Here is a 16,094-nt window from a genome sequence, read left to right as displayed (position 1 = left end):
AAGTCCATCTTCAGTGACCTTATTTCCAAACCAGGCCCACTTCCCAGGTGTCAGGGGTTAAGACCTGAATGCATCTTTTGGCAGACACGGTTGAACCCACAGCACTCTGGGCTCTGTGTGCCCTAAGCAGCCAGGGGGTCCTGGAGATGGACCCAGTGCCCGCGGCCCTGGGAGTGCAGCACCCTGGGTCAGAGAGAAGCCGGAGGTCCCTGGGGCTCCCTCCCCACCGCTCAGGGACCATGTGCTTCCGAGACATCTCAGGGGCCTGCTCCCCTCGCCCTAGAATCTTTCTGTGGGGCTTCCCGTCACGGCCCCTGGGATGACCAGCACCCCCTCCAGCCCCTGCTCATGGCCCCGGCGGGGCGAGGTGGGCTTTCGTCCACAGCTCCTACCCTGTTCTGCGAACCACGTGGCTCAGAGCCCCAGAGTCAGCTGCGCCCGAGCAGGGTCAGACTCTCCAGCTCCCCTCCAGCACCCTCAGCTCTGACTTGCATGCCTCCGGGCACAGGGCGCTCACTCCCTGAGTCCCGACGGCCTTTGAGTGGCAGCGGCTGTTGCTAGGGGTTGGGGGGGGTGGCGGCACGACTGAGTCCCTGGGCCCCAGGCCCCTGCCACCATCCAGGGTGTGATCTGGAGGGTTCATTCCACGTCCCATACTTGTGAGATGGGGATAAGAGTTCCTCAGGGACTGTAGGCACTGACACAGGCCAGGCCCACCCAGGGGTGGTCACTAGCTATAGTGGTCATCCTGCCCCAGCTTGCACTCTCCTTGGGCCTCACTGGCCCCTGAGGATGCCACACCTCTGATTTGTGCAGCCTGCAAGTGTCCTGGGGCAGACCCGGCCCAGGGCGAGGAGGGCTAGGCACTCCCCCCCGCCCCTCGTGCAGAATTTAAGGGGCACTGGAAAACTCAGTCATCTCCATGTAGTATCTTTATTTTTAATTTTTTAAATTATTATTGAAGTATAGGCAGTTACAATGTGTCAGTTAACAATGTGTCAATTTCCTGTGTACAGGGTACTGTTTCAGCCATCCATGTACCTACATACATTCCTTTTCACGTTCTGTTTCATCATAAGTCACTACAGGATATTGGATGTAGCTCCCTGTGCTGCACAGTGGAAACCTGTTGTTGATCTATTTTATATTTAGCCATGCCGTATCTTAACATAGCAGTATTTCCTAAAAATCAAAATTAATGCCAAGAAAATCCACGATGGAGATTAAAAATTCAAATAAAAAAGGTATTGTCTTGCCCTGACCCCAGCCCTATCAGATCCTGTCTCTCATGAGAAGCTTGGTATTTGATTCATCATGGATAGTCTGTATTGATTTTGACATCTAAAAATGTATTTTTATCGCATGAAAATATGTGATCGCCGTGACTGAGTTTCCAGCACCCGTCAGATACTGGGCCCGAGGCGGGTGCCTTGCGGTCCTCACCCCAGCCCAGCCAGGAATGACAGTGACCAAAATGATGATCGAAACAGGGGCGGTTCCCAGTGGTCGCCAGCTCTTGGGCCTCTCAGGCGTCCCGGCAGGGAAGCCAGGGTACACAGAGCGTTTTCCAGACGGGGAGACCAGGGCTCACCTGTGCCTGGTCCTGCGGGACACACACGTGGGGAGGATCACGACAGAGCCACCCCCAGCCAGGCGCAGGTGTCAGGGGAGGGGCTTGGGCGGCAGCCACATGGCCGCGTGCTGTGGGATTAGGTCCCGGCGTCACATCACCTGCCGGCAGGGAGAAACAGAGCTCCAGGCGGTGACAGTGACGTCAGCCTCCTCCAGCCTGGCCCCGGCCCCACTCCCAGGCACCCGGCTGGCCCACTGCTGACCTCGCTCAGCACCCCGGCAGATGCTTATCAGGTGCTACTGTGTGCCAGGCCTGGCTGCTTCGTCTCATTTCTCGTGGGAGCCCCGGGGAGCAGGTCCTTAACCCCACTTTATAGGTGGGCAAACTGAGGCTCAGCAGCAGAGATTTGGCAAGGCGCAGGGCTGGTGGACAGAGGGGCCAGAGTCCGAGCTCATTTCTCTCTGCCTGCAAAGCACTGGGCAGTCTGTATTCATCAGGGTTCTCCAGAGAAACAGAGCCAGCTGGACGTATATAGAGACAGAGAATGTTGTTCTAAGGAATTGGTTACAGAGGCTATGGGGTACAGTTCCAGCAAAGAATTTCCTCTTGCTCAGGAGAGGCCAGGTTTTTGTTCTATTCCCACCTTCAAGGGACTGGGTGAGCCTCCCCCAGCATCCTGGAAGGCATCCCGTTTTACTCAAAGCCCCCAGCCTAACAGCAGTCTCATCCAGAAACACCTTCCAGGAGCATCCAGAAGACCATTGGCCCACATACGTACCTGGGCAGCCCGTGGCCCAGTCAGACTGACACATGCAATTAACCATCACGTGGTCTCCCAGGCTGCACAGCCACGCCCAATGGGATAGGACCCCACAGAGCCTTGTGGGCCATCGCCACTTTCCCCGGAGAGAGTCAGGATGGGGACCACCGTGGGACTTCGCTGAGAAGCTGAGCTGGGAAGGTGGAGTCTACAAGCCCCGGCGCCCCGGCAGGCATTTGTACAGAGACGTCACAGCAGCGCCATTCACAGCACCCAGAAGGGGGCACAGCTGCAGTGCCCAGCAGTGGCTGAGCGGGCACACACGTGTCCCTCCACACACGGAGCATCGCTTGGCCGTGACCAGGAGAGCAGCCCTGACACCCGCTCCCACGTGGACGGACCCTGAGAGCGCGACGCTCAGGGAGAGAAGCAGACACAGAAGGTCACACAGCGTGTGAGTCCATGGATGTGAAATGTCCAGAACAGGCCAGTCCCCAGACACAGGGAGGGGGCTCCTGGTTGTCAGGGGCTGGGGGGGAGAGGAGGGGAAGTGACTGCTGATGAGGATGGGGCTTCTTTTGGGGGTGATGGAATGTTCTGGAATTAGATTGTGCTGATGGTTGCACCATAACATGAATGCACTTAATGCCACTGAATTGTACACTTAAAAATAGTTAAAATGGCAAGTGTTATGTCACATATATATTTTTTACCACGATTTTTAAAAAATTAATAAGGTAACGCACCAGAAAACCATTGAATGGGTGAAGACTAAGTGGTGAGTTGCTTGATTTCTGAATTTATATCTCGGCAAAGTTTTCAAAAGGGAAATACAGAGGACGCAGGGCAGAGTGACGGTGGGTGTCAGAGAGGTTGAATCGCAGTGATTTGTTTCCTGTGTTCCCAAAGTCTCGTGGCTGCACCAAGGAGACAGGGGCAGACATTTGCAAATGTCCTGTGGTGCAGGAGCGAACGGTGAAACTAGAGAATGGAGTCTCGGTCCCACCAGGATCGGCCTCTGCAGGTGACAGAGACCCCCTGCCCGGCGTGGGACCCATCTGGGTGCAAGGGAGACCCGCCAAGCACATGTCCAGCAAGTGGTGGGGGGATGGACGGCCTGGGATGAGGCAGGAACGTCCTGGACTTCCGGGTTCGGGTTCCAGGTATGTGTCATAAAAGACATCCTTGCAAAATGGCTCTTGGACTTGGACGGTGAATCGGCAAAGCCCTGTATTCAGCAGCGTGGCTCCTCCCCTGCCACAACCTCGCCGGTCACGCCGGCTGCGGCCCAGCGCCCCTCCCAGCGCTGCTGCCCCCCAGCTCCACGGGCTGGGGCTGGCTTCTCGGAGCAGGACCCACAGCCGCGTCTCCTCAGGGCGCTCACCTTGGCCAGAGACGCTGGAGTCAGGAGGAGGCGGTGTGACTCCTTTTTCAGGAGCCTAGTTTCCTGTTGACACCACTTTCACAGTCATGCTAATTCATTCAGGAGGGGAAGGCCGATTGACATGCCATAGTAGGGGAAAATGAGGGCGTGCTGGCGGTCACCTCAGGCTATGTCTCCTTCCATCTCCCTGGGCCCAGCTCCTCTCTCCAGGTCCTGCTCCTCCACTGTGTTAGTTAGTGATGCTGCATAACAGATTACCCCAGGCTCTGCCCACTCATCATCTCACAATTTCTGTGAATCAGGCGTCCAGGCACAGCCTAGCTGGGTCCTCTGCTCAGCGTCCCGCCAGGCCACCAGCTGGGTGTCAGCTGGGCTGCACTTTTACCCAGAGGCTCAACTGTGGCAGGGAGTCTGCTCCAGGGTCCCAGGGGGTGTTGGCAGAATTCGTTACCCTGTGGCTGGAGGACTGGGTCCTGGGTGCCTTCCGCCTGTCAGCTGGAGGCCTCGGGCGGCTACTAGAGGTTACCCACGGCTCCTCGCCATGTGAGCTTGTTCAGCACAGCTCCCTGCTTCATCAGGCCAGCGAGGAGTGTCTCTGGGGCGGAGTCAGAGGTCCGAGCAGCTCTGCCTGGCCCTCTCCGGGAACGCACCCACCCCGTCAGCTGCCCTCACGAGTCCCATGAGAATCCCATGAGGTCACGTCCTAGCGTTCTGGGCATCCTCTCCACCTCCCGTGTGCAGTGCTGGCTCTGAGAGCCGGGCCCCCAACCCCATGGCGGCCACGGTTCCCCTTTCCCATGAGGGCCGCTTCCCGGGCAGCCCAGCCCTTGGCTGCGTCTCTATATGAACAAGAAAAGGCGTCATGGAATTTGAATGGATGAGGAAGGGGCTGTCAGCGTGAGCAGAAGCAGACACTCGATCTCATTGTTAGAAATTCCGTGCATGTCGCAGAAACCTCCTCTTGGGGCCGAGGCCACTGGGAAGCCGAGACTAACCCACTCTCACTGGGGGTTTTCTGCAAATTCAGCACTGGCCCCCAGCACCCCTGCTGCCCCTCTCAGGCATCTGGGCCCCGAGCGCCCTCGGTCCTGGTCACGGACGCTCAGTGCAGCCTGATCGTCAGCAGGGGTAGCCGAGGTCGTCCCTGTCCAGAAGTTTCCACAGGAGACACCAAAATCCCCTACGTACTCTGGGTCCATGTCCCTCGATGAGCACGCAGCCCGGCAGCAGCTCGGTTGAGGCCAAAACTTGCAGCCTAGACCAAGACAGCTGTTCCTCCGCCCCCACCCCCACCGCCGGTGCTGTTTCAAGGTCAAGCTCCCAGCCAGAAACACTAGGGCAGCACCCGAGTAGGGGTCCCCCCCAGACATCCTGACACTTCACTGTAGTGCAGGGCACTGACCTTCGGTCCCAGACACCTACATCCTCACCTGGGGGGTACCCGGTGGGGGGCCCTTGGGAGTTATGACACTGAAGGTGTGCAGCGTAGCACGGAGCAGCTGCACGGGAGCCATGGCAGGGGCCTCAGCCCACCTGCGCTTCTCACTTGAACCCGACGAGACCAAAACTGTGTACATTTTCCAGGAAAGTGGCTGGAACACTCCCAGGCCAGTCCTGGAGGGGTCTCCCCACCCTTGCACTGCTGACATCGCCTGATCGTTCTCTGTGGGGGGCCGTCCTGGCCACTGTGGGGTGTGGAGCAGCCTCCTTGGCCCCCACCCCCTCAATGCCAGGAGCCCCCAGTCGTGACAACCGCAGATGTCCCCAGACATCGCCAGTGTCCCCGGGGCTTGATTGCTCAGGTAAGACCCCCCTCCAGACTCTGCCTTCCCATGCAGGCCTGTCTCTAAAACTGCTCAGGTAAGCACACTGATGGCCCCCCTTTTTTTTCTTTTTTAACATGAAAAATGTCCTTACCTACAGCTAACCCGTAGGAAGAGCCTCTCTGAGTTTGTTTTGCTCCAGGACCTTCTAACGACTTCAGAGGTGGCGTACCAGATGCTAAGTAGCCCCTGGTCATTCTGGTGCTGAACCTTCAGTCCGCTGCGTGTTGGCCAACCTTCCAGAGCCCAGAGCAAAGGCCTGGAGCCAGTGGCCCAGGTCCGAGGTTTGCGCTCAGTAGCACGTGTGCCCCAGGCAGGTCCCCCATTCTGCAGAGCATGCCATCCTGGGCACATGCCCATGAGTGGCACCCACTGTGGACATCAGGTGTGGCCAGGTGCTCTGCCCCTGCAGCCTGGTCCTGGGGGCCCTGTCTTGGGAGAGAGATTGGCCCTGGGGACAGAGTGAGTTCCTGGAAGGAACCTCTTTGGTAAACCCCTGCCCTGCAGCCAGCAGTCCCACGCATCCACATGGCCCTTTGGTGCCAGGTTTCCCAGGCACTGCCCCCAAAGATGCCTATGTCCTGGTCCCAGGGCCTGCGGACGTGTCACCTCACGGGGCAGAGGGGACTTTGCAGGTGGGATTAAATTAAGGCCCCTGGAATGGGGGTGACCCTGGATTCCCTAGGGGCCTCGTGTCATCACAGGGTACTTATCAGAGGAAGGCGGGGGGTCAGAGTCAGAGAGAGACAGGAGATGCTGCGCTGCTGGCGGTGAGGATGGAGGGGGGGGGCCGCGAGCCAGGGATGCGGCGCCTCTAGAAGCTGGAAGAGGCAGGAGCCGCTTCTCCCTGGAGCCTCCAGAGGGACCCACCCTGCCCATGCCTGGGTTTTAGCCCCGTGAGTCCCGAGTCAGACTCCTGACTCCAGGACCGTGAGAGAATCCATGTGTATGGTTTTAAGCCACCAAATTTGTGGTAGTCTGTGACAGCAGCCACAGGAAATGCAGTGCCCAAGGAATGTACAGGGAGCTGTGGACACCCCGAGAGAGGGTTTTGGCTCAGCCTTGTGCATGGACGGTGGACCAGGGGCTTCTCAGGGCAGATGACACTTCACAGGGTTTTGCAGGATGTGTAGGAGTTTGTCTGGGCTCAGGTAGGAAGGCCTGGACCTGCCCTCCCGTCTCTCCCAGGCTCCCACCCTTTGGCTCAGAGCTGCTCACTCTGGGGGCTGGGGTGACGTACTTCCTCCGTGCTGGGAAGCCGAGAACAGAGGTGACATGAGACACAGGCACTGGGCAAGCTGGCCTGGCCCGGCTCCTGGCTTGCACACTCTCATATGACTGCAGTCAGCCTCCGGGTGGACAGAGAGGGCCTTTTCTTCTGCTCGCGCATCAGCCGCACCGTCACCGTGCGTCACCACGGCTCATTGTCCGCCTGCGCCCACGGCGGCTCGTTCTTGGCCTCCGGGCTCTGGCCAAGGGCTCCCAGCCCCTTGCCCTGCCGCTCTGTTTTCCCCTCGCTTGTGGGCACCTCACTCATTCCCTTTTTTCTAGCCTTTTCTAAATATAGCTGCCAGAGGGCACGATTTAGCCTGTGCACAAAAGGACCAGCTGACAGGGAGTCACAAGATGCTGGTCTCTGGGGGGCGCAGGCCTCCTGGGGGGAAGCGCTCGACTGGCGAAGACCCAGCTGGGCTTTTACGGCCGCACATCCCACCAAAGGTCATGGTGCCCAAAGTCACAGAAGGCCCTCACGTGGCCAGCCCTCCCCACCCAGCCAGGCAAGGGTGACCATGACCCTGAAGAACCTCAGGCCCAGCGGCAGGCCCGGAGCCCAGAGCCCAGAGCCCAGAACCCAGAGCCCGCCCTGGCTGGGGGCAGGGGTGGGGTGGGGTAGGGTGGGGTGGGGTGGGATGGGGGCCAGAGTTGCTCGCTCAGCTCCTGGTTGCTGGGAGGTCAGAGAGTTCTTGTCTCCCTCGTAGTAAAGTCTGAATGCTGGTGTGGTGCCCATGGCTCTCTGCAGGTCCCCTCTGTGGTGTGACCTTGCTTGGGGCCGGGGGCAAGGCCAGGAGGCCACCCCATCGCACTGCTGGGGACACCGCAAGGTACCCACCCCTCCCTCTGAATTTCTCGCCCTGATGCCCAGCATGTGCCGTCCAGGCTGCGTGCGCGTTTCTGGAGGCTGGAGCAGGGCTGCCCTCCCTCGGCGCTGTGGACACGGGGGGCCAGGTCGTTCTTTGCGGGGGTCTGTCCTGGGCACGGCGGGGTGGGAGCCCTGCCTCACCCCCTCGATGCCAGGAGCAACCTCAGCTGGGACAACCACAGATGTCCCCAGACATCATCCTGATGGAGATCCCCCGTTCTCTGGGCTTCTATGCCAGGAGCTGTGGTGCGTGGGTCCCCCCAGAGGTGTGCAAGACTGAGGCCTGGTGTGCACAGCAGGTGCGCAAGAACTGCACGGGGATCAAGGTGCTCGCAGACGCAGCCATCAGCCAGCCAGCTTCCCCCGGCCCTGCAAGGAGGCGGCTGGTTCCTAACAGAAGCCCAGAGCCTGTTCTCCCAAACCGCATCTCATTCTGTTTTGGTTCGGGATTTTTTTTCCTCTCTCAGCCCCGCCTCCTCCTCTTCGGAACAACGTGTACCGGAGGAGCTGTCCCCGGCGGCGGCGGGGGAGAGCCCGCTTTCTCACCCAGCGTTGTTTGTCCTCCTGCTGGCTCTGGCTGGAGGTTTGTGTTTGGGGCCGGGGGAGGTTGATTTTTTTCTCTCTCCTCTTTGGTGGCAGGCGGGGATGAGGGGTCGGACCACCAGGCCCCGGGAGGAAAGAATTCAGAAGCTCGGTGAGCTGTAAAGCTACCCTTTCCGGAAGTTTTCAAGCAAAATGAAGGCCGTTTCTGTTCTCTCTGAAGACAGGGAGACGGGGACGCAGGCCCCCGCTGCCAGCGCCCCCTCCCTCTGCAAGGCCACCTTCCTGGGGCTCTGACTCAGCTCGCCGGCTGCACAAGCCCCGTCCACCCGCCTGGATGAAGAGGCTGGGAGAGGGACGTTTCAGAACTGCCTGGAAGCAGCCAGGCTCTCTGAGCTGGGGTTCACTGAGGCCGACTTCCTGTGCATCAGAGATGAGATGCGTGTGGCACACATGTCCCAGATTCTGGGAACCATGGGGAGCCAGTTGGCCGCTAATGGAGAAGCTGCTGGAAACTCCTCTGGTCTTAGTGCTTTACCCCTCAGGGCTGTTACAAAAGAGAATGGCCCCTTGCTCAGTGTCCTGTCCACACTCAGCGGGAGGAGTGAACGCCACCTGGAGCTATCTGGGGCCCCATGACCAGCGTTGAGCACAGAGAGTCTTAGAAAGAAGCCAATCCAGTAACCAGGAGACCCCAGTTGGCCTCCCCAGCCCAGTGTATCAGCTATCTGTGCCACATAACAAGCAGTCACAGACCGAGCAGTTTGCAGCTCACTTCTGGAGGTCAGCCGGCAGGCTGCGGTGTAGCTACCTGCTGTGCTCAGGGCATCACCAGGCTGAAGTCGAAATGTCTCATTGGGAGCTCGTTCAGACTGTTCCAGAATTCAGTTCCTCGCAGCTGTAGCACCGAGGCCCCCCTCCCCTCTTAGCCACCCCCATTTCTTGCCACCTCTGTCTTGAAAGCCAGCAGCAGAGGATCTCCCTTGTGTGGAATCCCTTGCACACTTGCTCCCTGATTAGGGCAGTCACCCAGTCAGGCCCCCTCAGTCATGTGTGCCACATGCCACGGCCCAGCCCAGATCCATATCCCTTCATGTTCTCAGTCCTGTCCGCAGTCTGAGAGAGGGGACTGTACTGGGTCGCTGGGAGTCATCACAGAGGTGGGCGCAGCTCCTGCTGAGCCCTTTCTCGGTTGCTGGTGAAGGTCGGTGTGACAAGTACCTTGTAACTGCTGGTCACCCCCCACCCACCACACTGGGAGAGGCGGGGCCTCCTGTGCACGGCCCAGGGCGGTCGCTCCAGGCCACAGGTGAGACTGGGTGCGCTAGTCCAGACTCAGGAAGGGCCCTGAAATCCCCATCACCCGCTGAAGGAAAACCCTCGTTCCTGTTTCCTGTGATTCTCGGTTAAACAGCAAAATTCAGGAAAGAAGTGTTGAAATGAGGGCCCTGTTGAGGGGCTCTGACGCAGTGGCTCTCAACTGAGGAGCGATGCCGTCCCCCACCTCCAGCACGCGGGGCAACGTCTGGGGACGCCTGTGGCTGTCCCAACGCGGAGGTCCTGGCATCGAGGGGTGGGGACCAGGGACGCTGCCCCTCACCCCGCGGCACCCGGGGCCCCCCGCAGAGAATTTTAGCAGTGCTGGGGGGGCAGGCCTGGACCCGTCTGTCCTCCTCAGGACAGCGGGCGGTCCTAGGCCGCCTCGTCCCGGGCCCGGCGGCTTGTGGAAGGTGCGTCTCTCAGAGGCGGAGGAGCAGCGGGTCAGCGGGGCGCTGCCCCCGAACCACTGTTGTCGTCCCCCAGCATCGTCAGCCCTGGTCGCTGTGAGCAGGAGAGTCAGCCTAGGGCGTCTGCCTCGGGGGAGAGACTTGGCCGCGGCCTCCTGGGGACCAGCGTGCCTCACACTGAGTCCCCAGGGCTGCGGGCCCACACTGGGTGTGTGGGACTGACAGCCCGGCCAGGGCCTGGGTGTCCTCCCGGACCGCACTGGGTGCAGACACACCACTTCCTCCCCAGCCCAGACCTCCGGTCGCCCTCCTTCTCAACAGGGCCGGGGGAGGGGTCCGCAGTGGCTCCAGCCTTCACCTCCTCTGGGGCCCCCAGAACCAGGAGCCGCTCCTCGCTCCTCGGAGGCCCTGCTCTCCTGGCCTCTGCCAAGCCGGCCACATTTTTCACATTCTTTTCCTTTTGCACAGCCCAGCCAGCCAACGTTCAGAAGCCTCCCCTGGCATCCCGTTCTTTCTCTGCTGGTAAGGAGACAGCGCTGGCGGCTGGGGTGTCGGTTTGTCGGGCAGGCTAGGAGTGGCACCCGTCCCAGCTATGAGAGCTATGCGCGGAATTCAGGGGGAATGCAGGCATTTTTGTGTCTCGCTGTCATTGCTTCCTGTGCAGGCGGAAAACACCTCTGAGAGTGGAGATGGTATCGCAGGCTGGGCAGGGGAGCACGTCTGCTCTCTCTGGTCCCGGGCCCGGGGGAATGCCAGCCTCCGAGTCTGCCCGCGGGAGACACGCCTGGTGGGTCAGCGCTTCCCTGGGTGCCCGGCTGTGGGCCAGGGAGGCAGGAGGTGATCCACTTTCCCATCAGCCTTGCTGCTCAGGCCTCGGAGCCCCGGGGTCCCTGCAGGGGCCAGGCTACCCCAGGCCTGCTGTCTGGGCTCCTTCTTGGCTTTGCCCACTTGGACACTGAGGCTCAGCCCACCCACCCCCAGTGAGGTCTCAGGCACCCCTCAGTGAGCAGCCTGAACGCGCCGTCATGCTAAGCACCTCGGGAAAGCGCAGGATCCCAAAGACATCTGAGCACCTGCTGCGTCCAGGCCTGTCCTGCCGCCTCAGCGAGCACCATTTGTCCCTCGGACTCGCCGAGGAGGAAGGAAGGAGGCTCGGTCCCCAGGAAGCGCCAGCCCAGAAATGCGGAGGTCCTCCACAGGGAGCGGAGGCGCTGACGCACGGGTGTCTCGGGTACACACGCACAGCCCCGCCAGAAGCTGGCAGGATGGTCCGCTCAGTTCCTTGGGGAAAAATGTCCAGGACTCCAAGAGCCTCAGGGTCACTTCCCAACCAGCAGACGGGAGGCACGAGGCTGAGACTCTGCTGTTACATCTCACTCGGGGTTTTCTCTGACCCCAGTGGCTGCGGAGGCCTGTCCCAGGCCCAGCGCCAGTGTCGTCCATGTCCCCAGCGTTCTGCCCCGGCCCTTCCCCAAAGAAAGAAGCCATGTGAGGGTCCTGGCACCGTCCCCCATGCGTGGAGACCCTCAGAACTTGGACCAGCCTCTGTCTAAATGCTTTGCCAAATGCACTGGAGCATGCGGAGACCGTGCCCCCGGCCTCCGAAGCTTGCCTCTGGATGCATGGGGGACAGGCCGTGTGCTGGGACCTGCCCGGCTGCCCCAAGGTCTGCTCTCTCAGTAAGCTCTGCTTTGGGAATTAGATTCAAACCCTGGCCCAGCCTCCATCAGCTGCGCGGTCTTGAGAAGGTTGTTAACGCCCTGAAGTCCCCCAGCCTCAGTCTCTGCACCTGTAAAACTCGGGCACGGTCACCCCTCGGGGGCGCCAGCACCAGGGTCCCCGCCCATCACAGGGACCGGGGACACACTCTGTCGTCATGTACGTGGCCCTCACGAAGCTCGGCGCTCCAGTGTTCTTGTCCACAAGCCAAAATGCGCATCTTATATTCCTTGGTCAGACTCCAAGAAACCACTGGTTTTTCCATCTTCCACCCCACCTCTGACCAGAGAAGTATGTGGCTTCCACATCAGCAACAGCAGGATGAGGGCTTTTCTTTTTCTTCCTTTGCTTTCTTTTTTTTTTTTTTAACGTTTGCTTAAAAATGTTATTCCATGCACATGACAGAATATTACTTGGCTGTGAAAAGGAGAGAAGCACTGACACCCACTCCCACATGGACGGACCCTGAGAGCACGGTGCTCAGGGGGAGGAGCAGACGCAGAGGGACACACAGCGTGTGACTCCATGGATGTGAGACGTCTCACTTCTCTATGAAAGTTCACCTTGGGACGGTTTTAAGTGGAGAGGTCACACTATGGTAAAGATGATTCAAGGTGCCAGGGTGGAAGAGGTTTCTGAGAAAGACATTCTCCCAAGGAACTGCCAGCCCATGGCAGAGGCAGGTGGACAGGTGTGCCAGCCACCTGGGCATGATTCAAGGACCCATACAAGGGGTGAACCCACACGAGGAGGCCCAGGATGACAGGGTGTCCCCCAGGGAGCACCCACACCCAGAGAATGGGGTCAGATGGTGGAGAAAGAGACCTCTGGTCCCTTCAGCCCCTCATGAGGCACTGATCCCATTCACGAGGGCCCCACCCTCCTGACCTAGTCGCCCTCCAAAGGCCCTTCCTCCCAATACCATCACAGGGGGTTAGGCTTCAACACACATTTTGTGGGGGTCACAGACATTCCGTCCACAGCAGGCAGGATACGGGGCAGAGGAGGAGTTCCTGGCAGTGGGAAGCAAGTGACACGCTTTGACTTTGCACTTGATTTTGTCAGAGTGCAGAGGTCCCAGGTGGTGTTTGGGCAGGGCAGGGACAGACCCGAATGTGTTCTCAGAAGTTGCTCCAGTGTTTGGGAGGAGGGATAGAGGGATGGGGAACGGAGCAGATGCCCCCTGGGGGGCACCAGAGTCTGCCTGGCCTGCTGAGAGCCCTGCGGAGCCCAAGCAGGGAGGGGCTGGCTGCACCGAGGTCTCTGGGGCCCCATCACTCTGGCCTGGACCAGTTGTGGCAGATGGGGAGGTCCACATATTTTTTCAGATGCTGACTTCCTTTTTTCCGGTGTATAAAATCACACAATTCAAATGAGTGACCTCCTGAAGTAGTACCTACAGCTCCGATCGTTGGGCCCCAATAACCAAAACAGCTGAGAACAGTGTCACAGGATTCTCAAGGCAGACGCACAGAGCATCTTCTGTTGATGGACTGGGGGGAGGCGCGTACTGAACTGATGGCTCCTGTGACTCTTTATTTTACCCTAAGTCTTGAAGTTTATTTTCACTGGGTCTAGAATTTTCACCGGATCCGTCATGTTGTTGGTCCTTTTTCCTCCAGCTTGTGTCTGTCTGTCTGTTTTATAATTAGCTGGTTTTATTAAGCTATAATTCCTCCTCCATAAGATGAAGAGATCTTACATACACAGTTTGATGAACTTTGACAAATCTGTACACCTGTGTACACCAGCACCTCAGTCGAGATAGAGAACGCTTCTAATGTCTGCCTTCTGTCACTTGACAAAGTATTTTGAGAGCCATGCACGTGACTTCATCTGCCAGTAGGTCCCTCTGTCTCCTTGTGCAGTCCCGTTCTGTGGCATGAATTGCTGCAGGTTGTTTATCCATTCTCCTGTGGACAGGCATTTGGATTACTTCCAATCTTTGCTGTTACAGACATATGAACGTCTTGTACAAGTCCTTTTGTGGAAATAGTTTTTTATTTATCTTGGGTAAGTCCCTGGGAGTGGAGTTGCTGGGTCATAGCTTTGGTATGTATTTAGCCTTATACGAATCTGCTCACCCATTTTCTGGAGTGGTTGTACTATTGTACTAACTCCCATCAGGAACGTGCGGAACCTCCGGTGTGTCTACAGCCTCCCCAGTACTTAGTGTTGTTGGTCTTTTAAATTTTTTCCTCCCAGACAGTCATGGAACAGTCTCTTACTCTGGTTATCATTTATACTTCCTCCAAAGACTAATCACTGAGCACCTCTGAGCTCCTCTCCATGTGCTTCTTGGCCATTTCTCTGTCTGTTTCTAAAATATTTTTCCTGCCTGAGGCTCTGGGGCTTCCTGAATCTGTGGCTTGGAGTCCTCTTTCTATCAGTTTTGGGGAATTATCAGTCACTGTCTCGTCAAAGATTGCTTCTGCCCCATTCTCTCTCTCCGTCTTCCAGAGCTCCAGTTGTGTGTGTGTTAGACCTAGCTGCATCCTCTGTGCCTTTCACCTTGTCCCCCGTGGCCTCTCTCCGTCTGTCTCCATGCTTCATTCTGGAGATTTCCTATCTTTCAGTTCACCGACTTTCTCTTCCGTTGTCTTTAACAATACTACGTCTCCCATTGTGTTCATTTTGGATATTAGCATTTTCCACATGTCCATGCATTCTTTCTCTCTATTTTCCAATTTGCTGCTAAAATTCCAGTCTCACCTGTGGAACAGAAGCAACACAATTATTTCAGAGTATGTCAGTTCCAGGGCGTGGGACTCCTGGGAGCCTCCTTGTATTGCCTGTTTTTCCTGCTGATTTTCATTCACGTGGCCCTGGCTCCTCGTATGCCTGGTCACTTCCAACTGTGTGCTAGGCACTGTGACTACTGCCTTGTTTGTAGAAACAATTGGAAGCCTCATATTATGCCGTTTTCCACCAGAAAGGATTCGCATTCACTTCTGCTCAGCATCTGGGGCGACTAGCGATTGAGGGTCCCCTCAGTCCAGCATCAGGGGCTGCCGCTATTCAGAACTCAGCTGCAGCCGCTGTGAGGGCCTGCCTGCTTCCTTTTCTTAGAAGGCAGCACTCCATCCCCGCTCACACCAGGCGGGAGCTCAGCAAGCGCCCTCCCCCTGGGACGCCCCGATCTCACCCTCTGCGCCCCCAGCCTTGGGGGGCCTGCGTGATAGAGCTATCACTCAGTCTCTCCACATACCCTCCTCCCCAGGGTAGCCAGGTAGCCCTGAAAGCCGGATCCTGGATGGAAATCCTTCCTTACCTCACTAGCCCTCCAGTGCCTCTAAGTTCCTCTGTCCCGTGCGGCACTGCTGGGGGCCCTCAGCAGGACAGTCTATCACTGATCCCCAAGACCTGATTGCTCTGGGAGCTCGGCAGGGGAGTTATGCCACAAAGGGTCACCAGATGCTGGAAGGCCCCTAACCATGTCTGAAGGCAGCACGGAAGCGACTGAGCGTAACCAGCATCGTGGACTCTTGAAGTCCAGAGACCAGCTCAAAGGAACCCAGTCTCACCTCTGCACCACGGCTCAGAAGGGGCGGGGCCTGCAAGCTGGAAAAGGGGCCACTTCCGGTCTCTCGGAACCGGCTCTCTCACCACTTTCCTCCATTCCTCGTTTTAATATGATCGACTTCAAACTCGGCCCCAGGCCAGCGGGCTCTGTGACACCCTGCCCCGCCCCGGCCCCTGCGCAGGTGAGGGGAGTGGCCACCCCAGTGCTAGCAAAAAACTGGCCCTCCCTCGTGCGCTGGCGCAGGAGGTCCAGGTCACCTGGTCTCATTCAGTCTCCCCGGCAGCTATGTTTATATTTGGCAGTTGCCAGGGTTACTGAAAGAGGGCCCCCTGTGGCTGCCAGCCCCTGGGGCCTCTGTTCCCTGGCACAGGATCTGGACGACCTGGAGGTTCGCTGGGCCTGCACTGAGAGGAAGTATAACTCTGAGCATTCACCAAAGCTCACCAGAGCTCAGAGAGGGGAGGTAACTTTCCCAAAGCCACACAGCTTTGGGATCTGGGGCAGAATTCAGGTCCGCCACTTCCCCCAGGGGCCCTGCCTCCCGCTCTCTCCCCTTTCACACGTGCTGTTGGCTGAGCTTCAGGGGGAGGTCTGGCCCCATGTGACCCCTCCCAGTCCCAGAGGGCTGTTAGGTGCTAAGAAAATTAAGCCCCCTTGTGAAACGAACTTCTGTTTTCATCCAGCACCACTTCAGTTCAAACCGAACCATTTTAGTTCCATAAAAACTGTTTGCATTTGCCTAGATGAACATCTCTTAGCTGCAAAATTTCTTCTAATAAGAGAGTTCCATAAAAGACTTAGATTCCGCACCCAGGGGATACTGGGTGATGTCTGGTGACACCTGTGATTGTCACAACTAGGGGCCTCCTGGCATGGAGTGGGTGCGGGCCAGGAGGCTGCTCTAA

The 16,094-nt window shown here is 58.2% G+C and overlaps 1 protein-coding gene across 2 annotated transcripts in view; it reads left to right on the top strand.

Annotated features, from left to right (window-relative positions):
• The window catches only part of GNG7 (G protein subunit gamma 7), a 128,130-nt gene that overhangs the window by 98,551 nt on the left and 13,485 nt on the right, over positions 1-16,094 (top strand). Inside the window, exon 4 of one of the 2 annotated variants that reach the window (XM_064479679.1) lies at positions 10,416-10,469. The exons of the other annotated variant lie outside the window; for it this stretch is intronic. The gene's annotated coding sequence lies outside the window, so the exon portion shown is untranslated. The remainder of the gene's footprint in view (positions 1-10,415; positions 10,470-16,094) is intronic. 2 annotated transcript variants of the gene reach the window in all.

Source organism: Camelus dromedarius, chromosome 27 (genome assembly GCF_036321535.1).
Source record: "Camelus dromedarius isolate mCamDro1 chromosome 27, mCamDro1.pat, whole genome shotgun sequence".
NCBI lineage: Eukaryota > Metazoa > Chordata > Mammalia > Artiodactyla > Camelidae > Camelus > Camelus dromedarius.
This window is presented reverse-complemented; position numbering and strand designations above follow the sequence as displayed.